Below are 15,406 nucleotides of genomic sequence, written 5' to 3'. Positions count from 1 at the left end.
CACAGCCATTGGGGAAGGTAGTCTGGCGCGTTCCTACAAAACCAAACATGCTCTTGCCACACGACCCAGCAATCACGCTCCTTTGTCTTTACCCAAAGGAACTGAAAACTTACGTCCCCGCGAAATCCTGCATATGGATGTTTGTAGCAGCTTTGTTCATCCTTGCCGTGACTCAAGAGCAACCAAGTGGTCCCTCAGCCAGTGAATGGATAAATAAAACGTGGTCCATCCAGACAAGGGAATGAGGTTCAGCACTAAGATGAAATGATCTATCAAGCCATGAAAAGACACGGAGGATTCTTAAATGCATATTGCTAAGTGAAAGATGCCAATATGAAAGGCTTCATACTGTGTGATTCCACCTATATTATATTCTGGAATCGCAAAACTATGGAAACAGTGAAAAAAACAGATCGGCAATTGCCCGAGGTCGAGTGGGAGGAGTGAATAGGCAGAACACAGAGGATTTTCAGGGCTGCGAAAAGCCTCTCCACGATACTGTAACGATGGACACGTGCCATTACCCATTTGTCCAAACCCACAGAACGAACACGACCAAGAGTAAATGCTAACGTACATCATGGGCTTTGAGTGACTATGATGTGTCAGCGTAGCTTCATCGACTTTAACAAATGTACGACTCTGGTGGGGAATGTTGATGATGCGGGTGGCTGTGTGCGTGGGTGGGGGACGTGGGACATCTTCGTAACTCCCTCTTAATTTTTCTGTGAACCTAAAATTGCTCTTTAAAAGGGCCCTTTGAAAAAGTACAATTAAGGAACTAATAGTGGATGTAAAATAAAATCGCAGAAATAGTTAATAAAAATGAAGCCAGGAAAAAGGGGAAAAAACAATCAAACAGAAAAAAATTAACATGTGATAAATGTAAAGCCGGCCACATCAATAATTAAATTACCTGTGAACAATTCAGGAGTTCTGCTTTTAAGATGGAATAATAGTGACCAGATATACCCTCATACTTGAAACAAACAAACAAAAAAAACTAGACAAAATGTGCAGAATGGTTCTCCGGACATTTGACATTAGGCAACGAAAGACAGGGAACACCTGAGGAGAAGCCTACGGTGTCCTTGGCTTACTCCCTAGGGAGATATCCAGGTTGTGGTTCAGGAGAGGCAAATCCAGGAACTCCCAGAAGACGACATGAGGTGAGCAGACAGTGCTGAGGGCCCAGGGAGCCTAACGGAGCCGGGCGGGCAGCAGGGAGTACCAGAAGGAGAGAGCTGACAGACAGAGACCCTCAGAGACCCGCAGAGAGTCCCTTTGAAGTCTTCTATGAGTATGACAAGGGCATGAGTGTGAGGAGACTATTCAGACTAAGAGAAGAACTACTCAAAAGGATTAGAAGGGAAAAGTACCTGGCATTCACACTACTAGGAGTGTTGTTGCCGCTTCACAACCCATGGGGCATTGGACAGAGTGCTCAGAAAGTCTTTCTCAGTGTTGGGAAGCAATTATTTAGCTCTAGACAGTCCCGTATGTTATATGGGACCATGTCATCAGCCCCGTATAACATCTTAAAAGGAGGACCTAACTAACTTAACTAACCCCAAAGCAAGGCTTGAGAATACAAAGCTACCCAGCATTCGACAACAACAAAAAACTCACAGCATCCAGCATCCAATAAAAAATTAGCGGGCATGCAAAGAAGCAGGAAAATACAGCCCATAATGAGGAGGGAAATCAACCAATCATTTGGAAATGACACAGAATTGATATAGATGTTAAACGTAACTGACGAGGGTGTCAAAATAGTTATTAAAACTTCATTCCATATTTTCAAAAATTTAAATGGAAACATGAGCAATATAAAAGAGACCTAAATAAAACTTTAAGGATGAAAATCATAATGTCTAAATGAAAAAGTGCCTCAGATGGGATTACCAACAGAGGATACTACAGAAGAAAAGATCAATAAACTTGGTCGTGATGAGTTCTTTCAGATCTCTTAAGTCTAAAAATTTCTTTCTTTCACTTTTATTTTTTACAGTAATTTTTATGTGATATAGAAGTATACTGTTGTATTGAATTCTTGGTTGTCATTTTTTTCTTTTGATATTTTAAAGGCATTATTCCATTGTCTTGTTTTTCTTTTTCTTTCTTTTTCTTTTTTGGAGTCACATACATTTTAGTAAACGCCAGTGCACACATAACATAACAGCGCACACATAACAGTGGATTGTTCTAAGGAATTACAAGGCAAGTCTAGTTTGCATGAAAGTTAAAATCATGGAAATATAAGACTCAGAATTATTTCTGATGATAACTTTGCTGTTATTCTTATCTTCTTCCTCCTGAATGTAATGTGTCTTTTTCTGCTTTTAAGAATTTTCTTTTTGATACAGTTTGAGCAACTTGATTTTGATGGGTCTCGATGTTGCTTTCTTCATATTTCTTGTGCTTGGAGTTCATTGAGATTCTTGGATTTGAGGATTTATAGTTTTCATTATGTTCAGAAAATTGGAGGCCATTGTTTTTTCACTTATTTTTTCTATCTTCCTTGGGGGAACTCCTAGTACATGCGTATTACGCTACTTGAAGTTGCCCATAACTTACTGATAATCTTTACTTTTCTTTAATCTTTTTTTTTTTTTTAGTTTCTATTGCTATATTTTCAAGTTCACCAATCTTTTCTTCTGGATTGTCTAATATTTTGCCAATTTTATCTGTTTTTTTTTTTTAATTTCACACATCGTAGTTTTCAATTCTAGAAGCTCGACTTGGATGTGTTTTCTATCGTCCATTTCTCCGCTTATCATGTTTAATTTGCCCTCTAGCTTTTGAACACATAAAATAATTAAATTTGTTGTTTTAATGTCCTTTTCATTAATTTTATCTTTTGTGTTACTTCTGTTGAGTTTCAATCGATAGATTTTTTTCCCTCCTCGTTATGAGTCATATTCTTCTACTTCTTTGTATGTTTGATAATTTTATTATAAGATCCTAGTCATTGTATATTTACTTTGTTGGATGTTGGATAGTCGCATATTCCATAAATATCTTTGAGTTTGTTCTGAACACAGAGTACTTGGAAATGATTTGACACTCCATGTCTTTTACTTATAAGATTCGTTTGGCTCAAATACTGCAGCATTTAATCTAGGGTTTTTTAAAACCAGGCAACAGCTTTTTGATTACACCACTCAATGCCCCTTGGATTATGAGGTTTTGCAGCCTGGCTGGTTATAACGGGCACTATTTACTTTTACGTGTGAGTTCTAGGTATTGTTCCCTCTTTTCCATTCAGGGATTCTCTCCCACACACGTGCACACCACAACACACCATTGGATACTTGAGAGAAGCCTCAGGAGCTTTCTAGAGCTCTTTGGACCTGCAGCTCTCTCGTTTCGGTTACTCTGCCTCTTTAAATTCTGGCTCTACCTCTTCAGTGCAGGAAAACCACTAATTTCTCCTTGTGTTCCTCCTCCCAGTACCACAGCCTGAAAACTCTCTTTAGGCAGCAAGTTGGGGCAATTAGAAGGATTAGCTAATGTGGCCGCTCCATCTTTTGTGGCCTGAATTTCTTGAATCCTGGACATCGAAGATAATTCTCAGACATCAGAGATAACTCTCGACTCCTGTTGTTTCATACGCTTTGTCAGAATTTATAATTATTTCACATGGAAGGGTGTAGCTGGCCCTGTTACTCTATCTTGGCCCTGGTGTTTAAAAAAACCATCATAAGATACATAAATGTTGATTCACTAGCCATACACTTTAAACTGATACAATATTGCATGTCAACCATACTTTAATTTTTAAAAAGCATTTGAAACCAAGTACATATTTGAAAATTTTTTATCATTGAACTTGAAATGTAAAAATAATTACATGTTCAGACTTAAAGACTTTCGTAATTAAATGAAAGGATTTTACTATATTCTAAAATTTATGATTTATTTGTCTTTCAGATTTTTACCTAGGGGGAAATAAAACATAAGTAACATTGCGAAGGAATTTTTTTTAAGGAAAAGGTAGAAAGAGAAAAGTCCTGAAGGACTGGGTGGGTGGGTGGTGATCATTAATTAGAGAAGGGAAGAAGGAATAAAGAAACAACAAAGCTAAATCTTAGTTTTCCACGACCTATTTGAGTTTTTGTAAAATAGCTACTTTCTAGTGTTACCAAGAAAATACCCTGAAATAAGATCACATTTAAAAATAACCATTACAATGCCTGACTCATAAAAAGGAACACAAAAAAATATTAATTCCTTTTCTCTGCCTGGTCTTTTCTGGTTTGCAAGTCAGCAAAGGTTTGATAGACAGCCTGTTTTCAAAGGTAGATTTTATTATTATCTAGGTATCGTAAGGCCAACAGACAGGCGGCCTTTGCCATTGAAAAGAAAGTCTGTCACAGTCCCCAAGAGGAGGAGGTGTGACATGCCATGGGAGGCCACACAGGGAAGCACCAGCTTCAGTCAGGAAGCAGAGAGGGTGAGCAGGAGGAAAACAGGGAGGAGCCCTTAATAGTTGCTTCTTGTGAGAAGGAAAGAGGAAGACAGGGTAGGCTGGCTTAGGACCGGCGGGTTTGAAAACATCCAGCAAGTTCTGGGGTGGAGGGGCTATCTCTCTGCGTCTGGTACCTGGCCTTGGGTGATTTGGACAGGTGGATGGTGGCCCCGATAAAGGACATCTGGACCATGGTTGGTTTGTAATGGTGAGAGGAGTCTTTATCTCTAGGAATTAGCCACCCCCAGGAGCTCAGCAAGGCCCCGGATGTCTGAGCATCAGAAATACAGAAAATAAAAAGGCACGATTACTGCAAACCCCGATCACCAAGGTGGATTCGTGGTGTTGCCCTTCTTTGCCCAGACTTTCCCCCCTCCCCTTCTGCAGCTCCCATGGAGACTGGCGCAGGGGGAGATGGAGCTGCCCATCGGCCCGAAGCTGAGGCCCTCTTTCCATGCCTCTCATCGGCTCCTCAGCCGGGAGGAGCCTGAGCCAGGCCCCCAGTGTCAGAGGCTGGTTCACCCTCAGGAGATGCCGCTTGGTGTTAGTCCAAGTAATTAGCCTAACGTGGGATGTGGGGGTGTTATTCAAGTGTTTCTCATAAATAGGTAATGAATTACTGATGACGTCTCCATAGTTTAAACATGAAAGAGACTTCCGGGCCCTAGAAAGCATGATTCACCCGTCCAGCCGGGCCCAAGCCCAGCCCCGACTGTGATCCTGCGCATTGCCCCGGCCAGCGGGATCGCCTTGGGGACCCCGGGAGCCTCGCGGCGTGGGCGCTGGCTGCCAATCTTCTTCAGGTTCCCTGGCCCTGGCCTGCAACCTTTTCACCGAAGTGCAGGGCTCGACTGCGTCTGAGATCTGAGCTCTCCTGACATTGCGCTCCCTCCCGGCCCCTGAGGTAATGATAGCCTCGGAGTGGGCCTGCCTGCCCAGACCTGCAGAGCAGCGTGGGCCACTGGGCCTGGCCCACTGCGGAGCTGGTACACTTGGTCCCTGAGCCATGACCGCTTATTAAGGTCTCCTGAGCCAGTACATAGCACATTTGCTTTCAGCTACGGAGGATACACTCCCAAGCCCAACACAGCATTTTCACAGAAAATGCCACTGTTTCAGCAGCTTTTCCAAGATTCCACTTGGACAGCGAAGATAATTCTTAGACACGAATGGTAGTGAGCACCGTTTCTGGGGGCCCACGGAGGCCCTTCAGGGGTTGAGAACCCGTTCAAATCATTTGGGAAAAAAAAGTTGGGGAACGAGCATTTTCCTGTGGTTTCCATCCCCGTGGCAGATTGTCAAAGGGTCCCTGAGGGGCCGTCAGACACGCCTCCTCTCTCTGGCCTGACTTCGTCTCCTGGCCTCCTACTTTCTGCTGGAGCATCTTGCCTCCTACTTTGTGGAAAATAATACCAAGATGTCCTTGACCTTCCACAGCTATCCTGCGCACTCACCTGTCTCCACCTGTACAAGGCTAATCCTTCTACCTGTCCCCCTTTCCTCCTTAAGTTTTGAAATCGTAGGTTTCTTCTCCCTGGTCTATAAAAACGCTGAAGCCCACGTCGAAGCGAAGACACCTGTCTAACCCCCGCATGCCCCTGTCCTATCTCTTAATTTCACATGGTCTGCATTTCTCTCCCCAGCTCTCGCTCTTTTCACTACTGCACTGTCAACTTCACGTCACCTCCCCAAATGACATTCATCGTCGGCAGCCTACCTCCTCCCAAGTTCTAAAGCCACGCGGCTATAAAGCAATCTGGCTTCTGGACTAGAGGTGGGGAATCGGTGATCAGCCAACCTGGCTGGGTTCGCGGCCCGGCCGGTATGTGATCTCCTCTCAATGCCCGAGTTCCCTGCTCTAGACAACGCGGGTGATCCCGTACTTACAGCATGGATTAGAGCGAGGAATAAATAAGACCTGTAAAGCACTCAGCACGGTGCCTCTCATACAATAAATAAATGCTCAGTACATGTGACCTATTATCGCTTGCACCTGCACGGCCCAAAGGTATTTACACGCAACATGCCTAACACTGAACTTCTCTTTTTCTCCTGGAGCTTCTCCCTCCGTGGCTTCCCACTTGTGATTGAGACGGGCCCGTGGCTGCAGTATCTCAGGCTCATTCGTCACTCCGAGCGCCCCGTGTGTCCTCAGCCTCCTTCCCTCTTCCCTCACAAAGCCACGCTCCACGGCACAAGTCCGCTCATCTCATCCTTCTCCACGAAAACTCTTCGATGGCTCCCTATTGCCTACCAGGTAAAGCCAAACTTCTAAGCCGCCATATGAGGCCCTCTGAGGTCTGGCCTCTGCCCCTGTCTTTCCGGTCATGGCCTGCCGTCCCCCACCCACCCTGGCCCTGCTTCCTCCCCGATGCTCCCCTTTGCCGCGCTGCCGGCAGGCCCCAGAGGAGCCACGCATCAACGCTCTGTGCCTTCCTGTCCTTCCCCCAGGACACCAGCATCATTTTAGCGCCCACCCCTCCAGACCTGCAGTTCCACGCAGCCCCCCACGTCACCCCCTGCCCCTACTCTCCGCCAGCTCATCAGCACCGCACACCGCCGTCAGATACAGCCCCCGGGACACACTCCGTCACACTTCTGTGCCTTTGCCCAGAATGTTTCCTCCCTCTTTAACTGCCAGACACACAACCTTCAAGTCCTGTGCCCAGGGCCATGGCCCAGGGAGCCACGCGGCTTCTGTAGGCTGAGCGGGGCCTCTCCCTCCGTGCTCCGAGTGCTCCCGTCCCACCTCTGGCCTCAGCCGCCGCACTCTCATGTTCGATTGTGAAGCTTTGTTTAAGTGACAGTCTCACCCAGCAGCACGAACGCCTCCAGGGAAGTGAGGTACACACCCCTGCCCCCTCCCCATTGTGTCCTGTCCTGTTCTGTTTGCTCCTTAGCACTTGTCACCATTGACAAATCACACAGGTGTCGCTCACCTGTCCATCTCTTCCACTAGAATGTAAACTCCACGAGGGCAGAAGCTTTGTTTGTTTTGATAGATCCCCAGAGCCTAGGCAGTGACTGGCACGTAGTAAATGCTCAATAAATATTTGTTGAAAAATCATTGAATCACTGATCAATGTTATATTATCTAGCTCTGTATCCCTGGTAGTTAATACATTGCCTGGCTTGTAATAGGTACCAAGTATATGTTTTTGAATGACTGAATACTTTATTATGCTGCTAGCCTGTTTAAAAAGTTCGGACGCTAATGTTGGATTCAAAGTTCTCTATCTTTCCATTCTAGCCTTTCAGTTTTGGGTCCTTATCTTGGGCCTAAATGCTCTGCTCATTGGCCTTGTCCCCTCCACACCCCTGTCCATACTCCAAACAGAAACACTATTTACCCATTTTTAACTCATGTTTATTAAGCACTTGAGATAATGCAGTCACCGTTCCGGCCACTGTCCTCCACCAATGCCTCCACTTCTTTCTCTTCTCAAGGTGAGGACAAGTTGATCCTGACCATCTAGGTCCATGTGACTCTCTCCTTGGGCACTAATAACCCATATTTTAGCACCTCATTACTGGCATTATTAATCTATAAACAGATATTACATATATGTAATTTTAAAGAAAATGGCCCTTTAAAGAATCAGCACTCTTTAACGTTTCAAGCATTTTGCATGAAAACTTTTGTGATATTTTTTTCACATCTTCCCTGTCTTCTTGAACAGCTTAGTGTATAGAAAATACTTATCTGACCTTTATACCTCAGGGTCACCACAATGGGCACTGTTATTCTGTGATGTCACTGTGTGCCAAGAAGAGTAACGGGGAAAAGTAAAGGGTCTGAGTTTTAGAATTAAACAATCTTCACGATGACCTCGTTTGTAGCCTCTGGGGTCTCATGAGGTCACCTCCTGCTCTCTTTTAATGTTTCTAATCTATAGCAGGCTTAGGAATCAAATGATAAAGATTATTAGAAATGTTTGTAAACCAAATGTAAACACTGTCTAAGTGAAGGTATGAGATTCTTTCATTTATAAAGTCTATCCATTTTAAAGCATGGATTTTGTATTAACTATTTTGTGGATCAAAGGCCTTTCTCACATAATTCTTGTTTTTCAGGTGTATTCAGAATTCTTGAGGCTAGGTGAACGGTTTCTTTAAATGGTTTCTTTAAAAGTGTGCCGTTAGCACATTTAGCATTTTATATATTCTCTTTTGTTGTTTATTATTTTGTTGATTATTACATGCATAAGTCACAATTTTTCAATTAGATTGTTCCCTGGTTAGATTATTAACTTCCCAAGGGCAAGTGGTATTTTATAATCATTTATTCATTTGCTAAGTATTTTTAAAGCAATTACTATGTAGAAAGATCTGCGATAAAAAAAAAAGACAAATAAGATATGACATTTGCACATTATTGAGGAGCGAGATGCAAATAACCAATATAAGGTAGAAAGGTGAGTATAAAAATCCCAAGTGCAATGGGAATTCAGGTTGGGGGAGGAGAATGTTTTCTGGCTGGGAGAATGGAGAAAGCTTTGTAGGAGAGATGGTTTTTGAAGTGGATCATGGTAGACAGGAAGAATTTCAGTGGGTAGCATTCTAGGGTTTGGGAAAGCTGTGAGAATGGGCAGGAAGGGAGAAATGTATAAACGAATTTGTGGAAAGCATAGTTATGCTGGAGTCTTGAGAGCACCCAATACGCTAGCCAAGTTTGGAACAAATGGATAAGACAAAGGAGTGGCACATGGAGCTCACAATACTACCTTTATTATTGATTAAGCTGGAGAACTTGACTTTAGGCAAGGGCTCAATATGTCTGCTAACTGAACCCTGAAATAAAGCTGACCCACTTTGTAACAGATAATGTTTGCCAGGCAGGCCTCCAGGTTACACAGACCCTCATTCAGTTCCCAGGCCCTTTTCTAACTCTTACCTTTTCAACCTGAATACTTGAGATTGTAGGATAAAAACAAACAGTAGATAGCATTTAAAGGTGAATTTATTATCTCAAAAGCACCGCATGGAAAGGCAGCTAGACTTACTAAAACGAATTAGAATCACATTCCAAGAGAATCCATTGAGGATCTGTACATCGCACGGGGTCTATGCAGGAGCATCGTTAACTGGAATCGGAACTCTCTGGCGGCCTGCTGCAACTTTGAAGGGTCTACATTTTAAAGATGAAAGAGACACATTTTTATAAAGCTCTGCGGTGAACCCTGATGGTGGGCTGGTGAGTTGGGGCTGGAGAAACGGGGTGAAGATCACGCTTTGAATATAGGATGTCCTCAGAGGAAGTGCAGTACATGGGAGAGAGATCGGGGACCAGAGCGGGTAGGGGAGAGGTGGAGAGGGGACAGTGAGCGTGCTGGGGGCTGACGTTCCCGAAGGCCAGTTCAGGGTGGGCGCGTGCTTCCCCACCCCAAGTGCGCCCAGTGCTCATTATACACCGCCTCTACTCGGAGATGGGCCACGTAAGCAGCCTTGAGTGTCAGCCAGATTCCAGACTCTCCGTCACGGATCCCCGACACCACTCGCACAAGGCATCTAGGGAAGAAGAGTGCAGATACTCCTATAGTGGACAACCGCTCCGAGCCTTCCGGGCACTAGCCACTTTCCGTCATCCTCACCACAATCCTGCAAGGTTGGCGTTATCACCCTTTCACTTTTCACACAGGGAAACTGAGACTCACAGATGGAGGCAGACCTGGCTGAGTCAGGACTGGAACCGCCTGCCTTCAGAGGTGTGCTCTTCCCGCAGTTTCTAAAAGACGGAAATCTGGGGGTCAGTGGCTGTTATGTTAGGGCAGGAGGTGGGAAAAGGTTGGCTGTGGGAGCCTGTGTGTGTGTGTGTGTGTGGGGGGGGGGGGTGTCTAAGTGTGTATGGTTCTTGTGGGGTCATTTCCTGGGCTGCGTATGAGTTTCAGTGTGAGTGTGTATGCCGGTGAAGGTGTGGGTGTATATGCATATTTGTTGGCCAGTTCTTAGAATGTGTGTGTGTATGAGTGTGTGTGTGTGGGGGGGGGGTGCGGGGTTTTTGGAAGGCTAGCCCGTGGGCTGCGTGTTGGGGCTTGTGACCGCAAACGGGCTTGGATTTTGTGCATGACCGTGAATGCGTGTGTGAGCTTGGGGGTGCAAGTGTCGGGGTGCCGAGCCGGGTCAATTCCCGGCCATGTGTTTATGATGCGTGAGTGAGTGCGCGTGGTCAGTCCCTGGGGCCCGTGTGAGTGTAAGTGCGCGCGCTCGGGCGCGTGTGCGTGCGCAGGCGCGCGCCGGTGCGTGGAGCGCCCCGGGCCGGCGGGTGGGAGCGGGGACGCGCGGGCCGGGCCCCGCCCCCGCGGCAGGTGGGCCGGGCCCGCGGCGGGGCCGGCCGCGCTCGCTGCTCTTGGCTCGCGGCCGCGCCGGGCTCGCAGGGCTGGGCTCGGGCTGCGGGGCGGCGCCGGGACAGGAAGCGGAAAGCGGCGGCGCAGCGCGGCGGCGGCGGGGTTCTGCCTCTTCGGGAGCCCAGCGCAGGCCGCAGAGCCGGGGCCGCTGCGAGCCGAGACCGCGGCCGCGGAGCCCGCACGGCCGGCGCCGAGGTGAGTCCGGCGGGAGGCCGGGCGCGGGGCGCAGCCCTCGGGCGGGAAAACGCCCCCCGCGCGGATCCCGCACCCCGTCCCGGGACTCGGACCCCGCTTCACCGCCCGCCTCCCCTCCTAGGACCGCACCCCGGGTGTGCTTCCCGGGAGCCCACTCCCCTCCCATCCCCGCGAGGCGCGCCCCTCCTGCCCCGCGCCCCCCGCGGCACCCCACTTCCTCGGGTCCCCGCGCCGCGGACGCCCCCTCAGCCTCTGGCTGCACTTCGGGGTGCGCCCTCGGGGTGCCCGTTCCGGCCGCCGGCAGGGAGTGGCCGAGCGTTCCTGCAGGCACCGGGCGGGTGCGTCGGCGCCGCGGGCGGGGGGCCGGGCGCGCACCCCGGTTCCCACCCCGCCGCGGGGCTCGCCCCGGCGCCGGGCCAGCAGGCGGCACAGAGCCGGCCTGTGCTCACACCTCGCCGGCCCCGGAGGCCGGGGGCGGGGGCGCGTCCGGCGGCGCATCGCGGAGCGCAACAGGCAGGTAGGAGTTTACTTTCAAAAAACGCCGGGGTGGAGCAGCGGGCGGCCGGCGAGCCTCTGCCGGCGGGGTTCGGGCCGCAGGAGGGCTCACCGCGCCGGGCGGCGTCGCCAAGGGCAGGAGCTCCTTTCCCACTGCAGTGTTTGAACTGCCCCGAGCAACGCGCCCACAGCAGTGTGAAGCTTTATAAAATTTTAAACGCGTCAGTGGCGGAGGCAGGCGCGGGGCGGAGCCGCGGCCTGGCGGCCGGGAGATGAGCTTGGAGTGAGACTTGCAGCCCAGAAGAAATCTGTTGCTCAGTTTTCACGTCTTCAAGCCAGGTACCAGGCTCACACCGCGAAGGTGTTGTGAGCTCTTTTTAGCTGCTCGTTAAGAGATGCTAGAGCGGCTTTATTATGGTGATTGTGTAGCTGGCACGTGCATTTCGTTAACACCTTTTTTTTTTTTTTCCTTTTCCGGGGCTGTGGTTGGAAATGCATATATTTTTAGACGCTTATTCCAAAAGCTAACAGGCTGTAAAGAATCTGGCGTTTTCAGTGATATGTTTATAAATTTTACAGGGTTGCTGGAAGTATCATAACTTGTGTCACCCATCAACAATGCTAATTAGCATTCTCCTTCCTGGGGGTGGGTCGTTTGATTACACAGCTCCTAGGCTCTTTCCGTGAGATGGCAGGAGCAGTCTGCATCCTGAGAGATGTAATTAGTCACTTTATGTAACCACTAATTAGAGTTTTTAGAGTTGAATTAAATCAGTGTGATGTAGTCGGGGCTTTTTGATTTGTGGGAGGAAACTGTTTCATTCTACAGTTCAAAGAAATAACACTTTTCACCTATCGGCGAGCATTTAGCATTCCCAAACATAACATCGATGTCTCTCAGTATAATTAGTGAAACATCTAGTGTGAAATGTTCACTGTGACAGTGTTGGCAGTGTGACTTGGCTGCAGCTTAATTTGTAAGTAAAATGGGAGAAGAAGTTCGAGAACGGCATATTCGTAAGGACCGATTGATAGCCAGGCGGCACAGTTTTATGGTCTTATGAATTTGAGGGACGAGATGAAACCGTAAAGGGAGGTGTCCTTACCCAGCAGCGAGTCCGTGTCACACACTCTGTCGAAGACTAAACAAGCCTGGCGTGGAGCAGGTGTTCTCGCATCCATCTCCCTAACACACAGACACCCGGTTTGTTACCCTAGGCTGACGCTGCAGGGGGGCTGATCACATTGTATCTGAATAGTTAGTTTCCACCTCTGGCCTGCGAACTCCTGAGGAGCGAGAGCTATTTCAGATTTTTCAGATTCGTTTCTTTTCCCCACAATGCTTGGGACACTGAACCTGTGAGTCGGGGTTGAAACTGCAAAATTCTTTGTGGGTTTTGTGTGGTTTGAGACCGTTTATGATTGTTACCCACCCGCCTTTGAGGAAAGAAAGAGTCCTGGTAATTGCTACGTCGCTGTACATTTTCCATAGCTAAGGGCACAGGTTCCGGAATTAGACTCAGAGTTTAAGCCCCAGCCCCCGCACATACCAGGTGTGTGACCTTGGTTTTCATAACTGTACTGTGAAATTCATATTTTATCTTTCTCATAAGGCTTGTTCTGAGAATCACGTGAGATAGTACATGCGAACGACTCAAAAACACATAGTAAGTGCTCAATTAACTGTGACTTAGATTATCGTCATCGTCCTGTATCTGTAAAATGCAATAGTTGTGGTTGGGGGACTCGCTGGGTGTGGGCAAGTGATTTAGGCATTGTGCTGTGGTGTTTTTCCAGAGGATGGACAAGACAGGATTAGTCGGACTTGGGGCTGGACCATGTTTCTGCTAGTGACTTTGGTCTCTCCTGAAGCCTGATGGAAAGGCACATGCGTGTTCAGCTGCTGTCTGTCTCTATTAGTGACCTTCTGAGTCCTGCTTATTGAACAGCAATCATTGGACCTGGCACCATGGGATTTACAGAGGAGGTAGTACCCGTGAAATCTATTTTTCTGAAGCTTAAATGTCTAGCAGGGGCCAAGGGGGGTCAGTCACTTAAAAGCAAATACACATCATAGAATCCCAGATACATTAACCATTCACAGCTCTTCAGAATTATACACCCAGCTGCTGGGAGTGTGTCAGAGGTTGTTAATGGCTTAAGCCAAGATCAGGTATTCTGGGAAGGTGAGCTGAAATCATTGGCAAGACAGGTAAAGTGAAGTCGACCTTTTCTTTCCTTGGGAATAGTGGCCCAGAATTATTCATTTAGAAGAGCCGTGTCGTAATGAAAGAATCATCGGGTTCGTCATAAATGCCACGAGCCCTCTGATCCCCACATCAGTGACCTGGGTGATGTTTTATGGTTGATAGACCACAAGTTCAGCAAAATGTTTTGCAGACCCTGCCGTAGTTCTCCCCACCCTGGCTTCCAGCCCCCGAGGTCCTCCAAGCAAACCCAGTAAAACACGTCCAGTTTTCTCTGATCTCTGTGACACTCATGTCCAACCTGGGAACAGTGAAGGGAGGCCTGCAAGGAACAGAATGGAGATCACTAAATTACTTCGCTGCAGTTCATGGTATTCATTAAAGGTAGACTAGCGTGGACCAAAAAAAGGACGCAAGTTCAATGAAAATGATACTAAAGTCATATGCCATACAAAGGTATTCTTCCTAACCAAAGAAATTTCACTTTACTGAACTAAACAGTATTGCCCAACAGTGGTGGGTGGGTGCATGCCGGGTGCTAGGTGCTGTTCGAAATGATTGTGAATTAGCTCACTTAATGGCCACCACGGACCTATAAGGTAAATAAAATATAATTCTGTTGTTATCGTCACGGAAGCAGGCACAGAAAAAGGTTAAGTAACTTGATCCGAGGTCACACAGCTGACAAGTACCGGAGCCAGGATCTGAACAGTGACAGTCTAACTCCATCCGGAGCCCGTGCTCAACTTTTGTCTTGTCGACTCTAAAGAAAATTATTTAAATTGTCACTTTCCTGCTTGAGTGCCATATAATTAAACACAGGTATCTCGGGAAAAGTGTTAGCTTCAAAACATAACAGAAGTAATAATTAATGGAGCCAGCCTTTTAGAATTGCACGTATGATTAAAAAGTCAAATAGTCAAAGTACTGTACGCGGTATAGATAAACACAATTGCACCAGAAACGTCTTTGCTTTGCAAATCCATCCTCCGCAGAAGGACGGGAACGCTTCTATGAAGGCAGCATGTGCCTCTGTACCCCGCACAAAGTAACTTTCTAGCCACCGCACCGGAGTTCCCTTAATCACTTGATCGCTCCGGGCAGAGCTGTTGATGGTGTGTAATTTCCTTTTCGTGAAGGTTGGTGGGTGTTTGTTTACCGCCGTCACTGCCGTACATGTTATTTCCCTCACGTGATGTTCTGAGTGGCAGGTACGTTTTACGTGAGCGGACGTGACTGTAGGGGAAGCGTCACTTCGCGGCCGCTGATCCTCACTTCGCTTTTACCGAAGGAGAGCGAAGGAGGTCTTCTCCCTGACGTTTTGGCCTGGGAATTCCAGAATTTAAGACGCCACGCCTCAGCAGGATCCTGTCTCAGCACTGCCCCGCTGGCCTTCAGGAGCTGGGGCATGATGCGCCCCAGCCTTGTCCTGGTGTGTGCCACCAGCAGGGCCTACAGCGGCTAAGGGACAAACACAGGAGGGCGGGGGGAGGATGCCAGTCAGCAGATGAAAGAGGCTGCCACTGGCTTCTCCTTAGTGCGTCTGAAACATCAGTCAGCCGTGCCTCTGAGCGAGACCCACTGAGGTGCTGAGTAGGCAGGCAGCTCCGCCCCCGGGGTTCCGACGTCACTGCCCAACCTGATCTCTGTGCCTTTTTTCCTCTTCTGTGAAACTGGGGATTTAAAGTAGACAA

At 47.7% G+C, this 15,406-nt stretch overlaps 1 protein-coding gene across 8 annotated transcripts in view; it reads left to right on the top strand.

Annotated features, from left to right (window-relative positions):
• Positions 1 to 15,406, top strand: part of VANGL1 (VANGL planar cell polarity protein 1) — a 73,892-nt gene that overhangs the window by 7,639 nt on the left and 50,847 nt on the right. For 3 of the 8 annotated variants that reach the window (XM_036235052.1, XM_036235050.1, XM_036235051.1), the window contains one exon: positions 6,530 to 6,728. The gene's annotated coding sequence lies outside the window, so the exon portion shown is untranslated. Of the gene's footprint in view, positions 1 to 5,210; positions 5,376 to 6,529; positions 6,729 to 10,872; positions 11,011 to 11,431; positions 11,528 to 11,687; positions 11,845 to 15,406 lie in introns of those variants that run through there. The other 5 variants (XM_036235056.1, XM_016124346.2, XM_036235054.1 and 2 more) reach the window with 4 other exon arrangements.

Source organism: Rousettus aegyptiacus, unplaced genomic scaffold (genome assembly GCF_014176215.1).
Source record: "Rousettus aegyptiacus isolate mRouAeg1 unplaced genomic scaffold, mRouAeg1.p scaffold_m13_p_17, whole genome shotgun sequence".
NCBI classification, from domain to species: Eukaryota; Metazoa; Chordata; class Mammalia; order Chiroptera; family Pteropodidae; genus Rousettus; species Rousettus aegyptiacus.
This window is presented reverse-complemented; position numbering and strand designations above follow the sequence as displayed.